Consider the following 8,397-nt stretch of genomic DNA (forward strand, 5'->3'; position numbering starts at 1 on the left):
GTAGTCAGCCCCGTATAGATCTATACACTCAAGTCACGCTCTCCATCCAGGAGATTCTGGTTACAGGGGCGGTCCTCCACTCGCGTATCTCTATGGAGTGTTTCAGAGGACGTGTCTCCAATTATTAAGATTAACAAATTTACAAGTAATAATGCGGAAATTCCTGTTTTTGATTCTGGTTACAAAGGCGGTCCTCCACTCGCGTATCTCTGTGGAGTGTTACTGAGGACGCATCTAAAGTTCTAAGGTTAATGATTTTAACAGTAATGAAGTGGAAAATCATTTGTGAAATATACATTATAACATTATATAATGAGATTTGCAATTAGTTTGAAAACTAACTCTGCAAGTCAAACAATTGGTTAATACGGTTTTCAATTGTTAAAAGCATACGGAATATGAAACATTTCAATTGAAATAATAAGTTTGAGTACAAGATTTCCTTGTACTTTTGCTTGTATTCCCCTCCTGAAAACATTGAAAATCATGGAAAAAGGTGTAGGAGTATGAACTCACCAGACGATAAATGTGTCGGCTAGGATGCTAAGTGTCAGTTCGGGGATTGAATACACGCGAGGTTCCTATGTAATATGAAGAGATACATAATTGTATCTAAGTAGACTTTGAACTACTAGTTAGATAAGAATATACACTCCGAGGCGCAAAAACACTTCATTTCAAGTGTTAGGTGTGATCTGGGTCGCATCTAAGGAGGTGTATGGTCTAGATATGGAGTTTGCTCTTCAAGAGTAAATTCCTAATGGAGATTACGATCCATAGACCATATCCCCATGAGTTTACGGCCATAAACTCATGGGTGGTGTGTTCTTGGATGCTTAATGGTCTTATAACACTTGTGGGATGATGCTAGGTTCAGTTCAAAGGCAAGGGAAGTGATTTGATCAACATATGGACCATTTTAAGGAGTTTATGGCTGTAAACTAGGAGTTTACGGCCGTAAAATCTCATGCACCCTTTCCTTATGTGTCTTGGTCATCCTAGGTTAAGCATAAGTGGTTCTAGTCCAAATTACAAGCCATGGAAGGAAGTTAGGGCACTATTTGACCACTTTATAGGAGTTTATGGCCCAAGAACCATTCCTTGGGGGGTTTACAGGCGTAATCTCCTAAGGGGGTGGTTTCTTTCATGTTTAAGGTCCCTAACATAATGGTGGTTGGTTCTAGACATTGTTCTAAGGCTTAGGAGGCGTTTAAGGGGCATTTTAACACCTTAATTGGTGTTTACGGCCTTAGAAGGCGTGTTTACGGTCCAAGCATATTCTTGGTCTATAAACTCATGTTTACTCCCCAAATGTTAAGATTTTGGTGTTCTAAGTCCATTCATGTAAGCCCCTAAGTCATATCTAAGCTCCAGAAGTGGTTTGGAAGGGTTTTGGGGCTCCAAAACCCCATTTAAGGGTGTTTACAGTTTGGGATAGTTCATGGGCTGTAAAAACATGTTCTTGGTCTTTTTGAATAATTTTAACACGAATTTGAAAGCTAAACATGTTAAACTATAAGCTAGGATTGATCACTTACCAAATTGGAGCTTGAAATGGGTGTTTTTGGATCAAAACTTGGATTTGTAGAGAGAGAGAGAGTAGTGAGAGAGAGAGTAGTGAGAGAGAGTGAAAAAGCTTCTAATGAAGTCTACTCAACTTTATATATGGTTTGAGTTTGAGACCCGGTGGAAATCTACTCGATACTGACATTAAACGAGGCTTGTGGTCGTACCCGATTTAGTTGTCGTAACCCGATGTGGTCGAAACTAAAAATTTTCCAAATATAAATTTGGGATGTTTTCACGTGTTTTAATGGGCTTGGAAACACATGAGGTCATAATGAAAGTCTCAATTTATTAACCTAATCCAAAGGTTAATGGAAAAATTGAAATACAAACGGATTTATTAACGGGAACGGGTTACAGTAACAGAAAGTTTTTGGATTGTCACATTATCCCCCCATTAGAGGGAATTTCGTCCCGAAATTTAGAATTAAGATACAAATCATGGAATTGGAAAGAGATGCGGATATTTCTGTTTCATCGAGTCTTCGCGCTCCCAAGTGAATTCGGGTCCCCGCTTGGCATTCCAACGAACCTTCACTATCGAGATGCGAATTTGTTTTGTACGTTTGATCTCTTGATCCATGATTTCGATGGGTTCTTCCACGAAGTTCAGGTTTTTGTTGATCTCGATATCATCAAGAGGGATCACAAGGGTTTCGTTGGATAGACACTTTTTAAGATTAGAGACGCGGAAGACAAGATGGATGTTGCTAAGTTCTTGAGGTAGTCGGAGTTTGTAAGCTACAGGGCCGATCCTAGCGAGTATCTCGAAAGGTCCTATGTACTTCGAGGTAAGTTTTCCTCGCTTTCCAAAGCGTATCATGCCTTTCCAGGGCGAGACTTTCAACAGGACACGATCTCCAACCTGGAATTCCAAGGGTTTCCGTCGTTTATCAGTGTAACTGTTTTGTCTATCTCGTGAAGCTTTCAGTCGGTCTCGGATCTAGATGATTTTCTCGGTGGTTTCATGGATGATTTCAGGACTAGTGAGAGTACTGTCAGGGACTCTACTCTTGGCTAGCTGCGTGTCCCCTACCTCGGTCCAACATAGAGGGGATCTGCACTTGCGACCGTAGAGGGCTTCGAATAGGGCAACCTTAATACTGGTGTGGTAGCTGTTGTTATACGAGAACTCGATCAAGGTTAAATGGGTGTCCCACGACTTTCCGAAGTCGATGAAAAATGCTCTCAACATGTCTTCTAGGGTCTGGATAGTTATCTCACTCTATCCGTCTGTTTGAGGATGGTACGCTGTACTCATGTCCAACATGGTTCTAAGAGCTTTCTGAAGGGATTGCCAAAACCTTGAGGTAAACCTGCTATCTCGATCGGAGATAATGGACACAGGTACACCGTGCAGTCGGACTATCTCTTGGATGTAGATTCGCGTGATTCTTTCCATTTTGAATGTTTCTTTAATCGAAAGGAAGTGAGCGGATTTTGTCAAACGATCGACAATTACCCAAATGGTATCGTACCCACTCGGAGATCTGGGTAACTTGGTGATGAAATCCATGGTAATCATCTCCCATTTCCATTCAGGTATCTCGGGCTGCTGGAGCAGACCCGAGGGTCTCTGGTACTCGACCTTTACTTTGGTGCAAGTCAGACATTTGCCCACGAATGTAGCGATTTCGGCTTTCATGTGTGGCCACCAGTATTGTTTCTTAAGATCCAGGTACATCTTATCCGAACCTGGGTGAATAGAGTATCTAGTCTTGTGAGCAGCATTCATAACAACTTCTCTGAATCCTCCGAACCTTGGTGTCCATATTCGATCCATGAAACAGTAGACTCCGTCACCTCTGATCTCAAGTTTCTTATCCATTCCTCTCAAGGCTTCATTCAACACGTTCTCTGGTTTTAGGGCTTCCAACTGGGCTTCTCGGATCTGTACGGATAGGTGGGAATGAATGGTCATCGTTAATGTCTTCGCCTTGCGGCTTGAACTCTCCTTTCAGCTCAGGGCATCTGCTACCACATTGGCCTTGCCGGGATGGTAGCGGATTTTGCATTCGTGGTCACTGAGTAGCTCTACCCATCGTCGTTGCCTCATGTTTAAGTCTTTCTAATTGAAGATATGTTGCCGGCTTTTATGGTCTCCAAATCTTGAGTGCGAAGACCACTGCTTCTAGCTCCAGATCATGAGTCGTGTAGTTAACTTCGTGTGCCTTCAACGGTCTTGAGGCATAAGCAATAACTTTTACTCTTTGCATAAGCACACAGACTAAGCCCTGATTAGACGCATCGCAGAGGACAACGAAATCCTCTGTTCCTTCGGGTGGGGACAGGATAGGTGCGCTGCACAAGGCTCGCTTCAATGTTTGAAATGCCGTGTCTTGTTTCTCGCTCCAAAAAAAGGGTACACCTTTATGTGTCAGAGTAGTTAGGGGTTTGGCGATTCTGGAAAAATTCTAGATAAACCTGTTATAGTAACCAGCGAGACCCAAGAATTGACGGATTTCTGTGGGTGTCTTCGGTGCCGACCAATTCTCTATCGCCTTGATTTTAGACGAGTCCACATGTATACCCTCCTCACTTACCACATGACCAAGGAAAGCTACCTTCCGAATCCAGAATTCGCACTTGGAGAATTTCACGTACAACTTCTCTGTTCTAAGAGTTTCCAACACCAACCTGAAGTGTTGTTTGTGATCTTCTTCGCTTCGGGAAAAGACAAGTATGTCGTCAATGAACACGATGACGAACTTGTCCAAAAAGGGGCGACACACCTGGTTCATCAGGTTCATGAACACAGTCGATGCATTGGTTAGACCAAAGGGCATCACTACGAACTCGTAGTGACCATATCGAATCCTGAACGTTGTCTTGGAAACATCATTCTCGTGAACCCGAAGCTGATGGTACCCTGATCTAAGGTCTATCTTCAAGAAGTAACTGGCTCCATGAAGTTGATCGAAAAGTTCGTCTATTCGAGGAAGAGGATATTAGTTTTTGACTGTCAACTTGTTTAACTCGCGATAGTCTATACACTTCCGAACGGATCCATCTTTCTTCTTCACAAATAAAACCGGGGCTCCCCAGGGTGAGGAACTCAGTCTGATGAACCCTTTGTAGAGAAGCTCATTAAGCTGACTGGATAACTCCTGCATTTCTGCTGGAGCTAAGTGATACGGAGACTTGGCTACAGGATTGGCTCTACGAATTAAATCAATGCGAAACTCGACATGGAGTTCGGGAGGAATTCCCGGGAGCTCTTCGGGAAAGACATCATGAAAGTTGCAGACTTCAGGGATGCTCTCGAGGTCTTTAACTTTCTGTTTCTCGTTGATTACATGAGCTAGGAATGTGTAACACTCCTTTCGCAAAAGATTTTTAGCTTTGATGCAAGAAATGATACGAATTGGAACTAAGTTTATCGCGGTAGATCATAAGAGTCTGGCCAGAGGAAAGATTAAGCTAGATGGATTTTTCATAACAAAGGATATCTGCATGATTGGGACTCAACCAATCCATTCCAATGATAACATCAAAGCTCTTTATGGAAACTGGCATTAGATCGATGGGAAAGGAATGATCGTTCTGGGTAAGGGTACAACCTATGAATATATCGCTAGCGCTTTCTTTCTCACCGTTATCCATCTCGACAGTAAATGTTTCGGTTAATGGTTGGGGATTTTGCTTAAGGAGATGTTTGAATGAGTGGATAAAAAAACTTCTTTCAGCACCAGAAATGAAAAGGATACTAGCATAAGAGTTATCGAGAAGGAACGTACCCGAGACAACGGTGGGGTCGGCGATTTCCTCCTCTCGTCCCACAGCTAGGACTCTCCCAGTGCTGCCAGTTGTTGCTGCCTTGGGGCGGTTTCTCTTGAAATCCCCGACTTCACCACATCCGTAGTAGGCGTGTCTGACACCCGCTCCGGAAGATTGATTTGTTGATTGGGTTGGTGCTTTGCATAATCGAATCGTATGCCCCTTTTTACCACAGTTGGAGCATGACAGATCACGGTAGGGGCCGGGGTTATGGTGGAAGTTACACTTGTCACATAGAGGGAGGGTACCAGAATACCTACTAGTAGGTGTTCGAGCTGTGGATCCGACGGCAGAAACAGCAGCAGGGGTGGTAGCAGCGTGGACTGCCACAGTTTGCTGCTTCTTCGAGGACTCCTGCGAAGATTGATTCTTCTTCTTCCAAAATTTTCTTTTCTCACCACTCCTTTTTGTCGGTTCGGGAGTGGTGGATGCTTCCTCAAGGTCATCACTATGGTCAATCAGAGTCTGCGCTAGACATTTGGCGTTGTCGTAGGTGTCTGGCTTCGCAGCTAAAACGTTTCCCTTGGTTGGCTGGTTCAGCCCCCAGATAAATCTCTCAATCTTTTTACTCTCCGGGGTAACCATTCCTGGGAAGAGAAGCGCCAAGTCATTAAATCTGGAGGTGTAAGCGGCGATATCGGAACCGTTCATCATCAGGTTCCATAGTTCGTGTTGCGGCTTCTGCATTTCGCCCTGAGGGCAGTACTCCGCAAGCAGAAGCTCCTTCATGATCTCCTAACCCATAGCATTGGCTACAGGTAGGGTTAAGGATTTGACTCGGCCAGTCCACCAAGTCAGGGCTTTATCGGTGAACGTGCAGGCGGTGAACTTCACTTTGCCGGATTCTGAACAGGCACAAATTTCGAAGATAGATTCGATTTTCTCAAACCAACGAGTTAGGGTAATGACACCTCCAGTGCCATTGAAGGGCGTGGGTTTCATGTTCATAAAGTCTTTGTAGGAAAACTCCTTTTGGTTTCCCTGGCTACCTTCCTAGTTTTGAGGCTGGGTACCACCTCCTGGCCCGTCTGAAGCACTAGGGTTCATTTGTGATATAGCAGCAGCCACTGCAGCAGTAACAGCTGCTTAGAACATGGCGGGATCAAATGGAGAGGGAGGTGGTGGTGGAGGGGGATTGTTGTTCTTTGAGCTGGGTCTTTTCTTTGGAGGCATCTTGATCTAAAATAGCCAGGAAAGAGAGGATCATAAGTCCTATGAATTTAATCAAGAGATACGGAACAAGAGATATCTCGTTATGATAGATATAGAGTTCTATTGAACTAGGGAATTAGTTAGTTTAAACAATTGGCCACTGCTTGAATTGATTAATTGTCTAAGGGTTAGGAGTAATGAACATGAACCTAGCCACTATAGTTGGTAACCAATAATAATTAATTTATCATCAAAATAACCATAGGAGTGAATTAGTTCAACCTAAACAGAAACCCTTTAATAAATTTGGTAAATTTGTCATTTGCTTTAATTGCTTAGTTAGTTAAATGTTTAAGTTCTAAGTTTAAGTTTCTAGTCTTGTAAAACTAGAGAAAAAACCCTTTACTTTTATTACTTGTTTAGTTAAAATTAGTTATTAGATTAATTTCCGTTCCTTGAGTTCGACACCCTACTTATCCAACTATACCACTAAAAGACAGGTTCACTGTCTTTGTGTGCTTAATTTATTAACTAAAAGTAGGATTAAAACTAGTTCGTTTTACACACATCAAGTTTTTGGCGCCGTTGTCGGGGAACGGTTCTAAATAATTTATCTAATTTCTAATTTTTTCGATCCTTTGTGTGAGTTTACTGGCAGAAAGTTAATTTATTGCAGATTAATAATTAGTAGTTAGGTTTTAGCATCTATATTAGTTTTTATTTCAAGTTTTGAATTCTTTCAAAAATACACTGCTACTCGCCGAGTGCATTCGCACCTACTCGGCGAGTACAACAAATTTTAGCTTTTAATTTTTGTTTTTTTAGTACACCTTTTGTTTTTTTACGTTTTTATCTTTTTTATTTCAGGACTTTCATGATTAGAGGATCAAACATCCTGATGGTACTATCGTTTGAAGATCCCGAATCCGCATTGAGAAGAAACAGAGGAAAGAATGTGGAAAGCTCGAATACACCAAAGAAGTCACCTTTGTCTAATTTGAAGACTGTTTTTGGGAAGAAGAAGAGCAGCAAATCAGGAGCATCCAGCGCATCTTTAGCAAGCGAAGACCCGATCAAGGAAGACACCGAGGAAGAAGAAGAACCCACATACGGGCACAACTCCGATTCTGGCGACGAGTTAGCTCATACCATGGCTAACATTGATGAAATCCCCATGGGGGAATGGAAGAAGAGGATCCACTATGACACCGGCCCGGGACTTGTGCAACCCGCAATTCCCGCTACTGCTACTTTCGAGCTAAAGGGTCACATACTTGCCCAACTCAAGGAAATTCCTTTCTATGGAAAAGACGACAAGGATGCCTACAAGCATTTGGATGAAGTCAATGATGTAGCTGATTACTTCAATGTTCCAAATGTGCCTTGCGAGACTCGGCTACTTTGCATGCTTCCAGTGACATTCAAAGGTGCTGCAAAAGACTGGCTCAAATCACTTCCCCCCCGGATTAGTCACCACATGGGCCAAGATGAAAGAAGAATTCATTGATCACTTTTGCCCACCTTCCAAGATGGCCAAACTGAAGAAAGCCATAGCTAACTTTGAACAACAAGCTGGAGAGTCACTATATAAAGCTTGGGAGAGGTACAAGAGCTTACTAAGAAACTGCCCACACCATGACCTAAATAGCCAGCAAGAAGTCTCCATTTTCTATGATGGAGTTAATGTCACAACCAGGCAGTTACTTGAGTCGCAAGGCTCGCTCACAAAGAAGCCACCCCCGGTGATCAAGGAATTAATTGAAGAATTCTCTAAGCACTCTAGAGAATACCACAACCCAAGAAATGATGTTACTAGGGGAGCCACATATGCAGCTACTGAAGACTTGTCCGCGGTCATGGCTATGCTAATAACCATGGATAGGAGGATGGATAAAATGGATC

The 8,397-nt window shown here is 42.8% G+C and overlaps 1 non-coding gene across 1 annotated transcript; it reads right to left on the reverse strand.

Annotated features, from left to right (window-relative positions):
• Window positions 1-8,030: 8,030 nt before the first annotated feature.
• Window positions 8,031-8,137, reverse strand: LOC145044567 (small nucleolar RNA R71). The gene has a single exon (XR_013681516.1). It is a non-coding gene; the product is annotated as a small nucleolar RNA R71 (small nucleolar RNA).
• Between the last annotated feature and the right edge of the window lie 260 nt (window positions 8,138-8,397).

Source organism: Lactuca saligna, chromosome 4 (assembly GCF_052625555.1).
Source record: "Lactuca saligna cultivar CGN05327 chromosome 4, ASM5262555v1, whole genome shotgun sequence".
In the NCBI taxonomy this organism is placed as follows: Eukaryota; Viridiplantae; Streptophyta; class Magnoliopsida; order Asterales; family Asteraceae; genus Lactuca; species Lactuca saligna.